The 21,132-nt window shown below is 42.2% G+C and overlaps 1 protein-coding gene across 1 annotated transcript in view; it reads left to right on the forward strand.

Moving 5' to 3' along the window:
- Window positions 1-21,132, forward strand: part of LOC126336721 (Ig-like and fibronectin type-III domain-containing protein 1) — a 2,308,230-nt gene that overhangs the window by 856,322 nt on the left and 1,430,776 nt on the right. The window contains exon 2 of the mRNA XM_050000693.1: window positions 5,870-5,910. The gene's annotated coding sequence lies outside the window, so the exon portion shown is untranslated. The remainder of the gene's footprint in view (window positions 1-5,869; window positions 5,911-21,132) is intronic.

Consider the following 21,132-nt stretch of genomic DNA (forward strand, 5'->3'; position numbering starts at 1 on the left):
CTTTAGTCTGGAACCGCGAGACCACTACAGTCGCAGGTTCTAATCCTGCCTCGGGCATGGATGTGTGTGATGCCCTTAGGTTAGTTAGGTTTAAGTAGTTCTAAGTTCTAAGGGACTGATGACCTTAGATGTTAAGTCCCATAGTGCTCAGAGCTATTTGAACCATTGTTCTTTGGTCTAACCCTTTAGTTGGCCTACGTATATTACAACTATGCCCTGTGTGTATTTAGACGTAATTTGTTTAAATTTTTCTGAAGTCTACTGGATATTTGTTGTGCTTTTGAACATACGGAACGCCATGGACCCTCTACCTCACGCTGAAGGAATTTTATGTGCTTCAGATGTTTTCTTTGGACAAGACTGTCCAATAAGAGCACTCTTGATTTGCTTCGAAGAATCATACGGCACAAACAACTTATCGGAATGCAGCTGGGTGACGTCTTCGATAGTAACCGCTATGTTGAAAGGTGCTTACTCCGTTTTTTTCGAGGTACAAAAGTAACGAGAAATGGCTGTGCAGAATCATTTAAAATCATGGTTAGCACGGCACATTTAGAAAGGCGAAACTCACACCTTATGGAACTGGCGCCAGCAGACAAAACAAGATGACCAAACTTACAGGTTATCGACAGTGAATATCAATTACCCACCAACGAGCAAGTAGCGTTAATTCTGTCCTCCGTTATTTGATCAGAGAGAGAGATTCCACGAAGAGTTTTAGCAAAAACCTCCATCTGCACCGCGATTGGTGGGAAACAGTCTGGAAAGCTTGTAAGGGTGTTGCAGGGTAGGTTGTGTTGAGAAATAATTGTTAAGAAAAAAGTTCAATACTTTGCGCTTTTTCCGAGTTAAATACCATTGAAGTTAGCCAGTCGGGTCGCTGCGTGCGCAGTTTCCAGCGGCCCGTCAGAGTTGATGTTGACAAACGTGTTCTTCGTTTGGTTTCCTAAAACCGAACAAGATGACGATGAAGTCCCATACTCCTTGACAGAGCGTAGGTTACGATGCGGGAGACCCGCACAGCCGTACTAGGCAACGTCCTAGCGGAGGTGGTTTGCCATTGCCTTCCTCCGACCGTAATGGGGATGAATGATGATGATGAAAACGACGACACAACAACACCCAGTCATTTCCCGGCAGGTGAAAATACCTAACCCCGCCGGGAATCGACCCGGGACTCTCTGCTAGGGAAGCGAGAACGCTACCCCGAGACCACAACCTGCGGACTAACTGATCAAGATGGAGGTATAAAAGTTTTGCATGGGACGGTAGCAAGGTTCGAAACCGAGTCAAAGGCTGAGAAGTCTCCTGCGTTGTCATCTACGCTATGAGAACAACTGACAGTAACTGTTTCTATCAATCTCAATAAAATTCACCAACAGCCATGTACTTTAAGAAATTATTTTATTTTATTGTGGAGGCTTTCGCTTCATACGAAGACGTCACAGCTATCACGTCTTCGAATGAAGCAATAGTGTAGCGACTGAATTCACGATATCCAGAGATTTATGGCGCTATAAGGACAAGTTCGTTTATTTGGATAGACGCGTATGGGGGCTGAAGATGGCATAATGAAATGCTGAAACTGGTGGTCTTCAAAATAAAATAAAATGATATCTTAAAGCACACAGCTGTCAGTAAGCTTTATTGACATTGACATTTGCTTTACCAGCCGAAGTCCCCTGGCCATGATAGACCAATAGAGAGTAATAATTGTATTTGGACTTTTTTTTTCTTTTAGTCTTTACGTTCTCCACTCCTAGGATTGATGTGGGCTGCTCGAGATCTGCCACATTAAGAGTCGCGTTGCTCTTCAGGCATTTATCAGAAAAGCTGATAGAGGCCAACTGGAGCATCCCAGTTGGGAAGAAATGGAGGACCTTACCACTTCCTACTTACGCCTTACAATCAAGGAAAACCTTTCTAAAACCTTAGTGGGAACCGGGGGATTAGAACCGTATTCATTTATTTCTGGTACTTCATCCATCTTTGTTGTCGCAGGCAAAAATGAAAATGTTGTGTACAGAAAATTGGAATAGATATCAACAAAACATCATTTCCTTTCTTTTTATTGCTCATGAAAACCACACATTGCGTGTTCTAGCACCATACAGCGAGACCTTCAGAGGTGGTGGTTCATATTGCTGTACATACCGGTACCTCTAATACCAAATGAGACGTCCTCTTGCATTGATGAATGCCTGTAATCGTTGTGCCATACTATCCACAAGTCCATCAAGGCACCGGCGGTACAGATTGTCTCACTCCTCAACGGCGATTCAGCGTAGATCCGTCAGAGCGGTTGGCGGGTCGCGTCGTCCATAAACAGCTCATTTCAGTCTGCCAGGCATGTTCGATAGGGTTCATGCTTGGATAACATGCTGGTCACTCTAGTCAAGCGATGTCGCAATCCTGAAAATAGTCATTCACAAGATGTGCATTATGGAGTCGCAAATTGTCGTCCATGAAGACGAATGCCTCGCCTATATGCTGCCGATATGGTTGCACTATCTGTCGAAGAATGGCATTCACATTTCGTACAGCCGTTACGACGCCTTCATGACCACCAGCGGCGTATGTCAACCCCACCTCAAAACAGGAGGGAACTTCCCCATTGCTACAATCGCTGAACCGTGTGTCTAAGGCGTTCAACCTGACCGGGTTGCGTGAAAACACGTCTCCGACTATTGTCTGGTTGCAGGCATATGCGACTCCCATCGGTGAAGAGAATGTGATACCAATCCTGAGTGGTCCATTCCGCTTTTTTTTTTTTTTTTTTTTTTTTTTTTTTTTTTTTTTTTTTTTTTTTTTGGCCCATCTGTACCGCGCAACATGGTGTCGTGGTTGCAAAGACGGGCCTCGCCATGGACGTCGGGAGTGAAGTTGCGCACAGTTTGAGTCATAACGTCCTGTGACTGCACGAAAAGCGTTGTTCAACATGGTGGCTTTGCTAAGTTATTCCTCCGAGCCATAATCCATAGGTAGCGGTCATCCACTGAATTAGTAGTCGTTGGGTGGCCTGTGAGAGGCATGACATCGACAGTTCCTGTCGCTCTGTATCTCCTTCGTCTCCGAACAACATCGCTTTCATTCACTCTGAGACGCCTGGGCGCTTCCCTTGCTGAGAGCCCTTCCTGGCACAAAGTAACAATGCTGACGCGATCGAACCGCGGTATTGACCGCCTAGGCATGGTTGAACTACAGACGATACGAGCCGTATACCTCCTTGCTGGTGGAATGACTGGAACTGATCGGCTGTCGAACTCCCTCCATCTAATAGTCGCTACTCGTGCATGGTTGTTTACATCTTTGGGCGGGTTAGTGACATCTGCGAACAGTCAAAAGGACTGTCTGTGATACAATATCCACAGTCAACGTCTGTCTTCAGGAATTCTGGGAACCAGGGTCACGCATAGCTTTCTTTGATATATCAAGTTCTCATAAATAGTCGTCAATAGTCTAATAGTCAATACGTCATCGACCAAAAACAATAGTCCATCACACCTACTCCAATGAATTTCACTGTCTCCAGAATAAAATCTGGTAAAAATGCAAGTCACCTGCAAAACCCACGTACTCATGGAAATTCTATACCTGACATAATTTTTTTATTTATCTATTTATTTATTTATTTATTTTATTGTAAACTATCTAGCTAAGTAATGCTTTTTTAATAAAGTTTTTGAAACAATATGCACAAAGCAACCATAAAATTTTTTATAATTACTTTTAACACTGCCTCGTATAAGCTTGCGACCTGGTTCCCTGCGGTTGTGTCCACAGTGTGTGCTGGCCTGTAATTGTTTCTTCCAACAAATATGTGGTGTAGTATTTAGTTACCAAACAGGTTTTACTACCCTCCATCTAATACTTCCACAATAAATATAGTCTATTAATAACATTTATAATAATAATAATAATAATAATAATAATAATAATGATAACAAAAGTGAAGTCTTAAGAATAAAAACCGACGAAGAGAAAATGGAAAGAAGAAAAAACTTGGGAAAAATAGAAATAGCTAATCATTTCAAAAAAAAAAAAACAATGGGTTCATGCCACATTTACAGTTTTCATGTGATCTCAGTGAGTTATCTTACAGATAAGGTTAATCTACTTCCTGATTCTTTTCCGCATCTCATATATCCTAAATCAAGTCAACGGTCTACAGATGTACTGATTTCTCCTGTTTCACAGCTTGGGTGATAAGTTAGGTACTGAAGATCCCGTCTGCATTGTCGACTTCAGTTCCGAAGACGGCTTCGGAAACTAATACACGTCGAAGGTTCACTGAAATTATTTTCCTTCATTTGTATCGTTATCGATTCAGCCGTTCTTTCCCCTCCACTCCCTAGAGTACACCGAGCGAGGTGGTGCAGTGGTTAGCACACTGGACTCGCATTCGGGAGGACGACGAAAAAATGCCGGGATGGTTCCTTTGAACGGGCACGGCCGACTTCCTTCCCAGTCTTTCCCTAATCCCATTAGACCTATGACATCGCTGTTTGGTCTCTTCCCCCAAACAACGCAACCCCAACCCTTTCGGGTGTGGCACTTCACAATCATCTACCGTGGGCTCACATTAGGTGGTCAACTTGGTCTCTTTTGGATGTATGTCGAAAGACTGGAGTCGTTTCGTTCTTGAGCCTAAATTTCTTCACATCTGTTACCGCCTTGCGGTCAGGAGTGCCCTGAGGCTGTTCTTACCGCCTGAACTCTGAAGTTAGATATTCCCGTAGAACTTGGTAGGTGTCGTACAATCACAACTGAGTACTTTTTTTCCCTGCGTTCTATTTAAATAATCTTGGTATGGATCATGACATGTGCACAGGACTGGTATCGAGTCAGTTGATGTTATGCCAATTTACGAGAGCAACATAGAATTTCTCGCTGCACCTACACGACAGACAGTTTCTCTGTCACCATCCTCAGTCTACACGCCCATACTCTCGCTGATAACACACTATGACGGGTAATATTGCCACATTATTGAAATGAAAAAAGTTAGGAGTAGTCACATTTAGAGTAGGTTACATTTATGTGGGCACATAAGTCTGATCTATCATCCAGAGTCACCTAGAGATACTTGCAGCTGGTGATTTAGCTTGTGAGTAGGTAATTAATTCTCATTGTAGAATATCAGCTACAACTTACTCTGTCTTTTTAACACCACTCAATTAAATCTACAACTGCTCCAGAGGCCAATCCGTCGTAGTTACACATTCATTCTTGTAATTTGGATATCCGGTAACAGAAGCACTATGCTGGAAACGAATCGGGCATTCCCTTTCCTCTCCAACACTACTACTAGTTAGACAGAGACCTCGACTGCTTTCCTTAAACAAAAGTCCTTCGCATCAGGGTACATAACTTATCTATTTGTTCGAAGGTACGTGTTAAGTTCGCGTGATACCTATCTTAGTCTCGCTAAATTTAGCTTAGTGCTTCCCTGAAACCCACGTTCCAGAATTACACAGTTAATACTGGTGAGGTCATGACCGCCTGTGACCCCTCTGAAATCAGTGCCGAAATGCCAAAGGTTTCATCCTATAATCATGTACCGTCCACTCCAAACAAGCTAGCTACGTTGACTACTTTCACTTTTGTGGGATGTTAACGCGAAATGGCTTGGTATACTTACGCCAAAGAGCAGAAACAGCTTATTTGTAATTTATTTCCTTCTCACAAACGGAAGCAATTACGTTTTTCTTCTTTTCAATATTTTGTCTCTTTGAATTCTATGACGAATTACCATACATTTTTATATATTTACATTAAAAATTCTTGTATGTGATAACACTTAACTAACATTATGAAACGCATACCGCACTAACCTGATCTTTTTAACTATCTGTTCTTTCTTTTACAGATAATTGGCGCTGTATGGAAGCTTCTTGAGCTGAAGCCAAGGTAAGTACTCTTTAAAGATTATCGTACGTAACACAACGCCTTTGCTGATATCTTGTGCTATTATGAGTGACATATATGGTGACACGAAGATGTTGTGCCAGATAACTCAGTTTAATATGAATTAAGAAACACTTTCCTAATGCTCAGCTAAATATTGTTTATTTGACCACGAATCTTAGGCCATTAAAAGCAGTCAACTGAATGTCACAATCACAGATAAAATGACGTGCTATTTACATAGATATTACTGTTGCGGAAAATCATGGAAGTATATAGAAGACACAAAAAACAATAAAATACAGGATGTTTACAAAAGAAGATATTACTTCGATGTTACACAGAAATCGTTACACTGAACAAAGATGAACAAAGTTTTATGTGGAAGTCGTTAAATCTAGGAACATATGAAATACGAAGTTTAATTTACTATTGTAATCTAACCTTTGCATAGCTGAAAATTTGCTGGGGAAACAGGAATGATTATGTTTGATAATTTTGTCTCACAAGATTATCTACATCAAGTATTTTCTTAGAAGTACCGGGTGGTGATGATCGTGGGCTGTGCCGCCACTTTCGTCATGCTTCGCTTCCCACGTCCACAGACCTCTGTCCGTGCGATTATTGGCTTTGGGGTTGCCTGAAGTTGCAAGTGTATCGTGATCGACCGACATCTGTAGGCATGCTGAAAGACTATGCTAATTATTGCTATTCTGATCAGATGAACCGCCATCTGTCGGACATTTTTTAAACTTTTATATTTTTTCGGTTCTAATAAATCCCCATGTCATACAAAGCATGTGTGTCAATTTGTACCGCTCTATCTACGTTGTTCCGTGATTTATTCAGTTTTCAAATTTATACTGACTTTTTGATCACCCGGTACATAAAACTTCACAATATATATCATATGGGTAGTTTAGTGGTGAAAGATTTTTCACATAGGCTGAAGCGTCTTTCCTACTTGCTGCAGCGCGGTTCGGTGCTGTTGCTAATTTATTTCCCACCAGTCACCTTGTGGTGAATGTCTTGTCACACGTACGCCTCCATGAAGTTTTGAAACGCTCTTCTCAGTCGGAAAAAGCTATAAAAATAACAGTTGTCCACCTCGTAACCACAAATCGCACTAAACAATGTTTTGTCGGTTGAAGGTTAATAACAGTTAAATGAAAGCGTTTACGTCCGCAAAATTTCACTCTGTTACGTTAATCTTGCGTACACTAGTTACTACGAAGCCTGTCTCTAAGCCGTACACATCATTCATAACTGTAGGCCGTTTACGACAATTATTGCATATCCTTCATAGAAAGTTTACAAACGGATTGCTTCTTTTAGAAAAGCTCGCTGAAAAGTTGCTATAATCAGTCTCACGTAACAAAATGTTCACGTTCGCTAGTAAGCAACACGCCACGTGGAATTCAGTTACTTAAAACGTCATCTAAAGTTCTAAATTTCACACCGTGCATTAAATCTAACTCTCCTACACTTTAAGGCACTTCTCAAACATTTCGGTACTGAAACATTACAATATTAATAATATTTATCGAAGCACCTATCAGTGGGTCTGATCAATATGAGATGCAAGCCCTGACTCTACTCATCTCTCCACATAAAAGAAATTTCTAGATCTCAAAATTCGCGCAAACATGCTACTTTCTGATTGGCAGAAAAGCATCACAGCCAATTGGAAAGCAGCATCAAAGCCGCTCAATCCCAAGCGTTTCTACAGAATCAATCAAAATTCGTCACTGAATCAGAACAGTATATTAACATAAATAAGTTTTGAAACCCACAAATATAAAAGTAACTCCCTCTTAACAATATTACTTTGCCAAAATCATAATCTCATTTCCCCAGTACCCTAAACTGACGAAATAGTTTATAGGAAATTCTTTGGGATGAATAACTAACTCACACACACCATTCTCAAACATTCCTCATGAGACCAGTTATTTCAATGTATACTATAAAAACTTCACATAAAACATTTTTTCACATTCACACATTCATTCACTCTCATAACTTAACACAATTATATATTGTCCAGAAACGCTGACCAAGTATTTAGATATAAATGATCAATCGATTAACCGCATTTTATCGATTTGTTTTTAATTTTGACATAATTTGATTCGTTTTTGGTTTCTGAAGTACATTGTTTTCACGCAGCTAGCTTCATTACAACGAAGCACGAGAACACTTTCTAACAAATGATAGGAAAGGGTCCACCCCGGTAGCTAAGTGGTCAGCGCGGCAGAATGTCATGCCAAGAGGCCCAGGTTCGATTTCCGGCTGGATCGGAGATTATCTCCGCTCAGGGACTGAGTGTTGTGTTGGCCTGATAGTCATTTCATCCCCATCGACAAGAAGTGGCATCAACTCAAAAGACTTGCACCAGACCAACGGTCTATCCGACGGGAGGAGCTAGCCACACCACATGACGATTGCAAATCTACATCTACGTGATTACTGTGCTATTCAGAATAAAGTGCCTGGCAGACGGTTCAATGAACTACCTTAATGCTGTCTCTCGACCGTTCCACTCTCGAACGGCACGCGAGCCCTGATTTCTCTTATTTTATCGTGATGGATCAATTCTCCCTATGTAGGTGGGTGACAACAGAATGTTTTCGCAATCGGAGGAGAAAACTGGTGATTGAAGTTTCATGAAAAGAACCCGCCGTAACGAAAAACGCCTTTGTTTTAGTGATTGCCGCTCCAATTCACGTATAATGTCTGTGACCCTATCTCCCCTGTTTCGCCATAATACAAAACGAGCTGCCCTTCTTTGTACTATTTCGATGTCATCCGTCAGTCCCATCTGATGCGGATCCCACACCGCACAACAGTACTTCAGAATACGGCGGACAAGCGTTGTGTAAGCAGTCTCTTTGGTAGAATTGCTGCACCTTCTAAGTGTTCTGCCAATGAATCGCAGTCTTTGGTTTGCTCTACCAACAATATTATCTATGTAATGGTTCCAATTTACGTTATTTGTAATTGTAATCCGTAAGTGTTTAGTTGAATTTACAGCCTTCAGATTCGTGTGACTTATCGCGTAATCGAAATTTAGCTTATTCTTTTAGTACTCATGTGAATAACTTCGCACTTTTCTTTATTCAGGGTCAATTGCCACTTTTCACGTCATACAGATTTCTTATCTAATCATTTTGCAGGTCGTTTTGATCATCTGATGACCTTACAAGACGGTAAATGACAGCAATCTAAGACGGCAACTCAGATTGTCTCGTATGTCGTTAATATAGTTAATAAACAATTAGGAAATGAAACAAACAGAACTGGAAATAAAAATGACATCTCAGTGTCCGTCAGCTAGTGAGCTCTACCAGCTCGCATGGAAACTACTTTCACTCTGGCACCTGACGCCACCTACCCTGCACATGACTCACGCTGCACGTCTCTTCACTGCTGTAACGACCTAAATTGTCAAGACGTAAGGCGATACGCATCATAGTCTCCGGCTTCTCTTATGTTTAGATAATCTAATTGCCACAGCTCTGATTTACCAACGTTTACTTCTCCCCAGTGCTTGCATGGGCTTGTGTCCACTACACACCACAATCGCGTGTGCAGCAGGTATTTCATGCACGAGCAGACCTGATGACGCTGAGTTTGAATTTTATCCCCAATTATGGTGATAAGTCCAGTTTTTTTTTCCAGTAAGGGGTCTTGATGACGGTGGAGCGTGTCACCAAGAATGGTCACATTTCTACAAAGAGAGTTAAGCTCACATCTGAAGGTGTTACCAATACTGGCAATCCGTTGTCCCACTCTCCATCTGAAATGAACAGACGAAGGTTGGATTTGCATTTATCTATTCCGAGACAACTGAAAGCCGTTTTGAACGTCAGTCATTAGAGGTAGTGATGTATTGCGTTTGTGGTGTATCCCTATTCCTGTCCACCAAATGTATATTGCGTCTTTCCTATAACTTTTGAATGTATATGTATTGTTGTGCCCAGGCAATTAGCACACTTCTCTCGTTCATGTTCCGCTGAAAATATCATGTGAATTTTGGGATTTTTATCTCCTGTTTCTGCCAGTTACTTGAATATGGCGAGACACGCCACCGGCAAGTTTTAGGAATTGGGTAAACAATAGCTGAAATGCTGGAGATACCCCACCAGGAACTCCCACGGGCAATGGGCGCACGAATAGGCTGCTTTGGTTACCTCTAAAACCAGAGTACTTCAAAAGTGCCTTTCCAAGTGGTGCAAGCCATGTGAGTTTCAGTAAGAGCTCATAGGTTGTCCTAAATGCAGAAGCAGAAAACAGAGCCACTGCTATGTTTCAGTAAAGAGCGTGGGAAGCGATTTGCATTTACACGTCCAGACATCATTCCATTAATCATAAGTCGAGAGACAGCAAGCTGCCAAATTTTAGAGGATGCAGCAAATGTTGGAGAAGAAATTTCTGCAAGCGTTTCGTGGGTACAGGAAGAGAGAGGGAGATTTACAGTTCTCAGTGTGACAAACCTTGCAGTTTACTCCACTCCTAAGGTAGTTTTGAGAAGGGTGGCCGAACAGGGAGTCAGCAGTCGGCAGTCGATTTTGGGGTGAGCACACGTAGGCGGTTCACGTCTTGTTGTTCTCTTTGAGCTGTTTTGGAGTTAAGCGTCGCTTTTAACAAAAAATGGTTCAAATGGCTCTGAGCACTATGGGACTCAACTGCTGTGGTCATCAGTCCCCTAGAACTTAGAACTACTTAAACCTAACTAACCTAAGGACATCACACACATCCATGCCCGAGGCAGGATTCGAACCTGCGACCGTAGCAGTCACACGGTTCCGGACTGCGCGCCTAGAACCGCGAGACCATCGCGGCCGGCCCGCTTTTAACACTTGTGTCGTCTTTGCTCTGCATAGCTCACAATTTTGCAACTTGTGATTGCTTTTTATTGTTAGTTTTGTGTCATACCTGCATCAAAAGTCGACGGTACCCCATATATGTCACTTTTGTGAGATTCCGAGACTTTGGAACGTGATTGGCATCCAAATTTACAGTCTTCCAAGGAGAATTTGCATGCACAAATACAGCATTAATAAATCTGGATATTGCCATACTGGTGATTCAGAAATGTGTTAACATTGTAGATACATTACTTTTCACGTTTTATTATCAAACCAATTATAAATCAATCCAACTTCAACATAAACAATATTTCTTGAGTGCAAATAAATTAGTGTTTTTGAGATTACTTTTTCTCACTCAATCATTTTCTCCCCCAAAGTACCGATGAGGCGACCCTTTATATTAAAAAAAAATATCGTCGGAGTTCATTGAATTGTAGTCTCATTGTTATTATGGCATTGTACTACAAATACCATTCGGAGGAACGTACACTATTCTCTTTAACTGGAAAGTATAATTATATGAATTGAATTACATTTTATTTTTGTCGATAGTGCAAATTCAGCTGCATTAGCGCTTTTCAGCGTAAATGATTAACAATTTATCAGTTGTACGATTGTGTCCAATTCAACCTGACCATAGAATGGCTTATTTAGTCATTTGTGTGTTGAGTTTACGTGTGTGTCAGGCAGCCTACACAAACAACTGCTGAACCCCAGTCGACTCGCTCATAGAAGCACGGCGAAGAGACTTAAACATTACAATGTTATTTTCCTGTCCAGACTACTGAAACAACATGGAATGTTCTGTACGTGTTTGGCATCTCCTTGGAGTAACAGTTACGCGTGATCTACGAATTCCAACAGTACATAAGACAAATCGCCCGGCAGTCACTTGTTTTCAGTTATCTAGGTGACACAGGTGGTGAACGAACGAAATATGGAGAGACCAGGCCGCGCGCTGCCTGTTGCGATGACTTGCGACCACAGATGGAGATCAGGCCGCGGGCGTCTACAGGTCGCACCGCTTTGCGGCATTTGCGTGACATTTCGTCCCGATGTGGCGCGCAGCCGTGTACGCGGATGTGCTGCTCAGCTGTGAAAATTACGCCGGGCGGCCTCGCCAGCCTTGCCGCTCCACGGAGCCGGCAGCTCTGCTGGCGAGTGTGACTCAACCTGCAGCGCGAGGCGGGGGCGCTTCAACCGAGGCTACGAGCGCGGGCGTTGGAATAGGCGATGGCTGCTGGAGGCGCTTTTGTGTGTCTCTGTCACAGCTCAGTGCAGCGTTGCGACACTTCTACATCTACATGACTACTCTGCAATTCTCATTTAAGTGCTTGGCAGAGGGTTCAACGAACCACAATCATACTATCTCTCTACTATTCCACTCCCGAACAGCGAGCGGGAAAAACGAACACCTAAACCTTTCTGTTCGAGCTCTGATTTCTCTTATTTTATTTTGATGATCATTCCTACCTATGTAGGTTGGGCTCAACAAAATATTTTCGCATTCGGAAGAGAAAGTTGGTGGCTGAAATTTCGTAAGAAGGTCTCGCCGCGACGAAAAACGTCTATGCTGTAATGACTTCCATCCCAACTCGCGTATCATATCTGCCACACTCTCTCCCCTATAACGTGAAAATACAAAACGAGCTGCCCTTTTTTGCACACTAGCTAATCTCTCCCCCAACAGTGGACAAGAACTGTATCCTCGTGTTGCTCTCTCGTTTGCGTATCCTCCGTTATTTATTCCTTATTTCAGTCTTCTTTTTCTCTTCTATTTATCTCTCTCTTCTTACCTGCACTTCCACATTCTCTTTGGAAGACTAAATTTGGATGCAAATCACTTTCCAAAGGCTGAGCAACTTACAGAAGTGACATATGCTGGATACCATCGATTCTCTGTCTTTCTGTCTGCCTCTCTCTCTTTCTCTCTCTCTCCCTTTCTTCTACTGTAACAAGTCACAATGCGGTAAATACAGATCTACCGGTAAACTACACTACTGGCCATTAAAATTGCTACAGACGCGAAATTTAACCGACAGGAAGAAGATGCTGTGATATGCAAATGATTAGCTTTTCACACAAGGTTGGCGTCGGTAGGTGGCAACACCTACAACGTGCTGACATGAAAGTTTCCTACGGGGATCTCGTACTCAAACAGCAGTTGACCGGCGTTACCTGGTGAAACGTTGTTGTGATTCCTCGTGTGAGGAGGAGAAATGCGTACCATCACGTTTCCGACTTTGATAAAGGTCGGATTGTAGTCTATCGCAATTGCGATTTATCGTATTCGGACTTTGCTGCTAGCGTTGGTCGAGATCCAATGACTGTTAGCAGAATATGGAATCGGTCGGTTCAGGAGGGTAATACGGAACGCCGTGCTGAATCCCAACAGCCTCGTATCACTAGCAGTCGAGATGACAGGCATCTTATCCGCATGGCTGTAACGGATCCTGCAGCCACGTCTCGATCCCTGAGTCATCAGATGGGGACCTTTGCAAGACAACAACCATCTCCATGAACAGTTCGACGACGTTTGCAGCAGCATGGAGTATCAGCTCGGATACCATGACTGCGGCTATCCTTGACGCTGCGTCAGAACAGGAGTGAATGCGATGGTGTACTCAACGACGAACCTGCGTGCATGAATGGCAAAACGTCATTTTTTCGGACGAATCCAGGTTCTGTTTACAGCATCATCATGGTCGCATCCGCGGTGAACGCACATTGGAAGCGTGTCACCTCTTGTTCGTATTGACGACACTTTGAACAGTGGACGTTACATTTCAGATTCGTTACGACCCGTGTCTCTGCCCTTCATTCTATCCCTGCGAAACCTTACATTTCAGCAGGATAATGCACGACCGCATGTTGCAGGTCCTGCACGGGCCTCTCCGGATACAGAAAATGTTCGACTGCTGCCGTGGCCACCACATTCTCCAGATGTCTCACCAACTGAAAACGTCTGGTCAATGGTGGCCGAGCAACTGGCTCGTCACAATACGCCAGTCACTGCTCTTGATGAACTGTGGTATCGTGTTGGAGCTGCATGGGCAGCTAGCTGTACATGCCATCTAAGCACTATTTGACTCAATGGCCAGGCGTATCAAGGCCGTTATTACGGCCAGAGGTGGTTGTTCTGGTTACTGATTTCTCAGCATCTATGCACCCAAATTGCGTTAAAATGTAATCACATGTCAGTTATAGTATAATATATTTCTCTAATCAATACCCGTTTATGATTTGCATTTCTTCTTGGTGTAGCAATTTTAATGGCCAGTAGTGTACGTGTCTAAAGATAGTACGAGGTCAAATCAGAAAGTCTTTGCACATTTTTTTTTTTGCTACCCAAAGTAAGGTACATGCTGGTATTGAACAAAAAAACATCCTATAGTACGTATCTTACACTATTTTTCCACGTAGTCCCCACACAAGTTCATTCATTTGCCACATCGCAGGACTAAATTTGAGATGTCGCTGCGGTAGTATTCGTCCGGCTGAAAATGGAACCCCTGTTCGACTGCTGTCCTGGCTTCCCCGTTAGTTATAAATCGCTGTCCTAAATGGTTCAAATGGCTCTGAGCACTATGGAACTTAACATCTGAGGTCATCAGTCCCCTAAAACTTAGAACTACTTAAACCTAACTAACCTAAGGACATCACACACATCATTGCCCAAGGTAGGATTCGAATCCCCGACCGTAGCGGTCGCACGGTTCCAGACTGAAGTGCCTAGAACCGCTCGGCCTCACCGGCCGGCTGTCTCTGCCCTACCAGCGGTACGATAGTGTGTAAACCATCAGGGGCGAGGTCTAGACTGTATGGTGGGTGGTCCAGAACCTCTGAGTGAAATGCCCGGAGTTTTTTGTCAGTTCTGTTTGTCACATGGAGTCTCCCATTCGCGTGGAGCAGGATTATGTGGTCTGCATCGAGAACCCCTCGGCGCCTTTGCCTGATGGCAGACTTCACACGTGATGTGCACACACCGATTTGATTTCACCATTTCATGCACATGGGAAATGTTGTCGTCAGTCGGCGACAATTGCGGCCTACCCGACCACTCATTGTCATGCAAGACTTCACGGTCTTTGTCGAACTCACGAACACCACCACTTTACACTTTTCACAGCGACACCGTTTTCCCCATATGTGGGCTGAATTACCCTGTTGATCCCGATGGGCGTTCGTTCTTTGCTCCATAGAACAGGAATCACAGGTAATTGCCCTAATGCAGTGAACGTGTGAAGCACAAGCGCCATCTTTAACACCTCACAGCAGGCCCGTGTGGTGGTGCTACTGGCAAATAAGGCCGGCACGAACCAAGAAAGGTCGAACGGTGGGAATGTATATGTTTACCTCATTAACAGCTGCAATTTGGCTGAAAAAGGATAAGGACAAAGACTTTTTGATTTGCCCTTGTAGTACAGACCTAAAGGACTCATCTGATTCAGTTACATCGGTCTGATGGTGGTAATGCTGTCGATACTTATCACTGAATAAAGTAAAGCCATCCTACAGCTCCCAATGGTGATGTCTTCTGACTGCCACCTACACAAAATATCATAGTCCTATAACAAACATGTGACTGTAATGGCAAACAGTTGCTAAAGACGAAAGGTTGCTGAACGCACTCCACAGTATGTCCCCTAATTAACTATCGTTCCCTCTCTTCTTCTCCGCTTATGTTTTCAGCGCCTTTATTTTGTCTTCATATTGCCTTCTATTTCTCTCTTATCACTGTCTCTCTGCTATTCTCTATTTCAATTTTCAAGTCTTTCCGATTCTGTCTGTCAATTTTTTTCACTGTAGCTTTATGTCTCTCTCTCTCTCTCTCTCTCTCTCTCTCTCTCTCTCTCTCTCTCTCTCTCTCTCTCTCTCTCACACACACGCACACACACACACACACATATATATATATATATATATATATATATATATATATATATATATATATATATATACACATACGTACTAGTTGTGTATGTGTCTTCTTCACACTCTTTACATTTCGTTAAGGTGAACACTGAAGCTAGACTTTCGAAAATATTTGAGAGACGTAAACATACCTTCTTTCCCATGAAGTGGCTTGTGCAGCTATTGTCTGCATAGTATCTCTGTAAAGCGACACCATTCTGCCAAAGCTTAAAGCATATGCAAGTATTCTTCATACAAACATGCAACGTTTCTCCTAAAAAACGACATTTCTACAGAAGAAAGAAACGGCAAAACTGTTTGAGGGTGAGAGTGAAACTTGACTTGTTCATCATGTATCGGTGACAGCCTCATACGTGCAGCGATGAATGTTTTGTTGTTTTGTCTGAAACACAACTTATTCTCTGTTTTGCGCATTCTTAAAAACATTTATTTCATGGATCCGGAGTGCAAACATGCTGTACGTAAGATGACTGTAAATAACATAATGTGTCATATATAGTGTAAATATACTTTGCTTCATAAAGAATGAACTGGTTACGTGCGCTGAAAGATAAACGCCAAGGAAAATTCATAAAATATTGCCGTACTTTTGAGCAGAACATTCTAAAGTCTTACCAGGATTGTGATGGAAGAAAGCTGTGCTCAGTACGCGCCATAACACAATATCTTTGTTAGTATCTCATAGGACAACCAAAAATAGTTTTAACTTCGCCGTTTGACAACAACTGAATATATGATCTACGTCGTATTCGTGAATGAAATCCCTACGTCCTCTTTCAAATGACAGACAGTACGTGTTACAATGCAAGGACCACCTTTTTTATGTATGAAGTTCGCAGTTGCCTCTGGAGGAGAGATCGCAAATGCAAGCCTGGTGGAACTCGATGAGACAGCAATTCGAATTTGATGGAGGAGGAGATTTTCATCAACAGTACTCGGCGGACAAAAGCACATTGTATACCCATGTCTTACGATAAACTGGAGTGAGACTGGGCCAGTTCATAGTTAACCGTCTGGCGGATAGAAGCATTAACGATGTAGACGTTTCAGAGCTTTTAGAGGGATTACACGGCGTTTAATACCTTCGCAAACTGCAGTTCATTGAATACACAGTGTTAATTGCACAAAGCACAAATGAAAATAGAACTTTATGTCTAGTAACTGTCGGTAAGTGTTGAATCACAGCCACTGATGTGACTGTGTGAAGACACAGTCATGTGCCTGGTTGGTACACACGAACAGCACAACTTGTAATAGTCATGGAGTGTTCACGAGTAGAGGTAATTCACTTCCGAAACCTGTGTGCACGGAGTGAGTGAATACCATGACATAGAAAAGCCAGTCTTTGCTTTTGTGACATAAATCATTCCAGACGTCGAATCATTCCAGACGTCCTCCCATTGCTCAGTAGTTCCCATGGATAGGGTAGTCCATGTTGTTCTCGATCACCAGAGATATGACAGTACGTACGTTTATTGAGTTTCAACGTCTCCCTTCCTTTTATCTCTGTAATCGTCCATTGTAGTATCAACACAACACCACACCCCATGAACACTCAACACAGCCGTTCCTGTCCTACAGACATTTTCGTGGAAGCAGAAAGAAGGAAACGACAAACTGTTTAATCAGGGCCTTTAGCAAGGCAGTGATTCAGGTTTCCAATATTGCTCTAACGCAGAGACACTCTTGCTTAGTAGTTTGTTATTGCAAGTAAAGCACGCAGCTTGTAAGGCTCTTGTCCTTGTGTTACCTTTGCACTTGGATTACTGAAGATAGAAATAATTCCGAAACATGTCATGCATACTTTGTGATCGATAATGTCAATATTGACCTGCTGTATGAACTTTTATGCGACATTGCCAACTTAATTACAAATTTATGTACATTTATTAAAATGGTCGCTAGCGTCTTACGTGAATTTATGACTCATCTTTATATAATCTTACGTATGTTAACCAGCAAAATTGTAATAAATATTCATAAACGTATGAATTTTCTTACTTCACAGTGTCGATTTTCATTTTCCTGTACTTAATCTTTTCGGGACTGTATCAAAACCAACAATCATAATCCCACAATGGCCACTGCTAGTACTGGTACTGGTAATTAGTGTCTCGTTGCACACGAGATATGAGACGTACTACGGCATTAATCGTATCCGGAAGCAACGTGCCAGTTTCATAACACAGCCTTCAAAGAAGATCTTTTATACCACTAACATCCTACTGGCTGCTGGCCATAAACTCAAGGAAGACGGGAAAAAACAAACAACAGATCGGCATATGTGTCCTACGTGCTTAGGTAAACACATGATTATGATAAGCAGATGATTACCATTTCGGTGTAAACAAAGAAAGTAGGTGAGAATAACGCCGTCTATATACTACGTATCTATATACTATACTATGTATCTATATACTATACTATGTATCTATATACTAAAAGGTATCAGATAGATTATATAATGGTAAGACAGAGATTTAGGAATCAGGTTTTAAATTGTAGGACAGTTCCAGGGGCAGATGTGGACTCTGACCACAATCTATTGGTTATGACCTGTAGGTTAAAACTGAAGAAACTGCAAAAAGGTGGGAATTTAAGGACATGGGATCTGGATAAGCTGAAAGAACCAGAGGTTGTACAGAGTTTCAAGGAGAGCATAAGAGAACAATTTACAGCAATGCGGAAAAGAAACCCAGTAGAAGAAGAATGGGTAGCTCTGAGGGATGAAGTAGTGAAGGCAGCAGAGGATAAAGTAGGTAAAAATACAAGGGCTGCTAGAAATCCTTGGATAACAGAAGAAATATTGCATTTAATTGATTAAAGGAGAAAATATAAAAATGCAGTAAACGAAGCAGGTAAAAAGAAATACAAACGTCTGAAAATGAGATCGACAGGATGTGCTAAGTGGCTAAGCAGGGATGGCTAGAGGAGAAATGTAAGGATGTAGAAGCTTTTCTCAATAGGGGTAAGATAGATACTGCCTAAAGGAAAATTAAAGAGACCTTTGGAGAGAAGAGAACCACGTGTATGAATATCAAGAGCTCAGATGGCAATCCAGTTCTAAGCAAAGAAGGGAAGGCAGAAAGGTGGAAGGAGTATATAGAAGGTTTATACAAGGGCGATGTACTTGAGGACAATATTATGGAAATGAAAGAGGATGTATATGAAGACGAAATGGGAGGTAGGATACTGCGTGAAGAGTTTGACAGAGCACTGAAAGACCTGAGTCGAAGCAAGGCTCCCGGAGTAGACAACATTCCATTAGAACTACTGACGGCCTTGGGAGAGTCAGCCATGACGAAACTCTACCAGCTGGTGAGCAAGATGTATGAGACAGGCGATATACCCTCAGACTTAAAGAAGAATATAACAATTCCAATCCCAAAGAAAGCAGGTGTTGACAAATGTTAAAATTACCGAACAATCAGTTTAATAAGCCACAGCTGCAAAATACTAACGCGAATTCTTTACAGACGAATGGAAAAACTAGTAGAAGCCGACCTCGGAGATAATCAGTTTGGATTCCGTAGAAACACTGGAACACGTGAGGCAATACTGACCCTACGACTTATCTTAGAAGAAAGATTAAGGAAAGGCAAACCTACGTTTCTAGCATTTGTAGACTTAGAGAAAGCTTTTGACAATGTTGACTGGAATACTCTCTTTCATATTCTGAAGGTGGCAGGGGTAAAATACAGGGAGCGAACGGCTATTTACAATTTTTACAGAAACCAGATTGGAGATTTAAGAGTCGAGGGACATGAAACGGAAGCAGCGGTTGGGAAAGGAGTGAGACAGGGTTGTAGCCTCTCCCCGATGTTGTTGAACCTGTATATTGAGCAAGCAGTAAAGGAAACAAATGAAAAATACGGAGTAGGTATTCAAATCCATGGGGAAGAAATAAAAACATTGAGGTTCGGCGATGACATTGTAATTCTGTCAGAGACAGCAAAGGGCATGGAAGAGCAGTTGAACGGAATGGACAGTGTCTTGAAAGGAGGGTATGAGATGAACATCAACAAAAGCAAAACGAGGATAATGGAATGTAGTCGAATTACGTCTTGTGATGCTGACGGAATTATATTAGGAAATGAGACACTTAAAGAAGTAAAGGAGTTTTGCTATTTGGGAATCAAAATAACTGATGATGGTCGAAGTAGAGAGGATATAAAATGTAGACTGGCAAAGGCAAGGAAAGAGTTTCTGAAGAAGAGAAGTTTGTTAACATCAAGTATTGATTTAAGTGTCAGGAAGTCCTTTCTGAAAGTATTTGTATGAAATGTAGCCATGTATGGAAGTGATACATGGACGATAAACAGTTTGGACAAGAAGAGAATAGAAGCTTTCGAAATGCGGTGCTACAGAAGAATGCTGAAGATTAGATGGGTAGATTACGTAACTAATGAGGAGGTATTGAATAGGATTGGGGAGAAGAGAAGTTTGTGGTACAACTTGACTAGAAGAAGGGATCGGTTGGTAGGACATGTTTTGAGGCATCAAGGGATCACAAATTTAGCATTGGAGGGCAGCGTGGAGGGTAAAAATCGTAGAGGGAGACCAAGAGATGAATACACTAAGCAGATTCAGAAGGATGTAGGTTGCAGTAGGTACTGCGAGATGAAGAAGCTTGCACAGGATAGAGTAGCATGGAGAGCTGCATCAAACCAGTCTCAGGACTGAAGACAACAACAACAACAACATATACTATGTGTAAGGAGAAATTACGTAGCCTGTTTCTCATTCAGAAATTGCATTTGATTGTTGGTTGTTTGTGAGAAGACCGTGTTATACCATGTCTAAGAAAGCGAAACGTCTTGCACAACATACCGGAATCCGCAGGCAATCGATTCTGCCGTTTACTGTTGTACAATATAACGGGTGTTTATTATTAAAGCGCAGCTACTGACGGAGGTCCAGTGCTAGCTGTAATTATCGTATGGTAAATAAACATAGTAAATACACTAATGAGTTAATGCGGAACCGATTTCCGCTGCTAAACATTAGTTCCAATTATGTCCACTAGGTGCCAATAAGACGCTGTAGTACATCTCGTCGACGGCTCCGGTGCAAGAGGGCCCATACCCTGAGGCATGGTGGGGGCCACGGCCGTCCCCCTACCAGACTAGGGGTACGCAAAAATATAGTGTCATCTTGCGTTTTTCTTTCGAGAAAATAATCTAAAAGTCTGTATTACGCAGGTCTTTAACAGGGTCGGAACTTTTTATGGTTACTTACAAGTCGCCATTCGTCTTCCAAAATATTGAAAATACCATACTAGCCAGACTGGCTCTCAACGTGCTCTCCGCTTACATACTATAGTATGCGCGCTCTTTCTCCGGTGCTCATATAGCACAAATTGGTTTTAGTGGCGGTTAATAGTAAGATCAGAATCATGCTTTCCTGTCTGACCTTT

This window comes from Schistocerca gregaria, chromosome 2 (genome assembly GCF_023897955.1).
Source record: "Schistocerca gregaria isolate iqSchGreg1 chromosome 2, iqSchGreg1.2, whole genome shotgun sequence".
In the NCBI taxonomy this organism is placed as follows: Eukaryota; Metazoa; Arthropoda; class Insecta; order Orthoptera; family Acrididae; genus Schistocerca; species Schistocerca gregaria.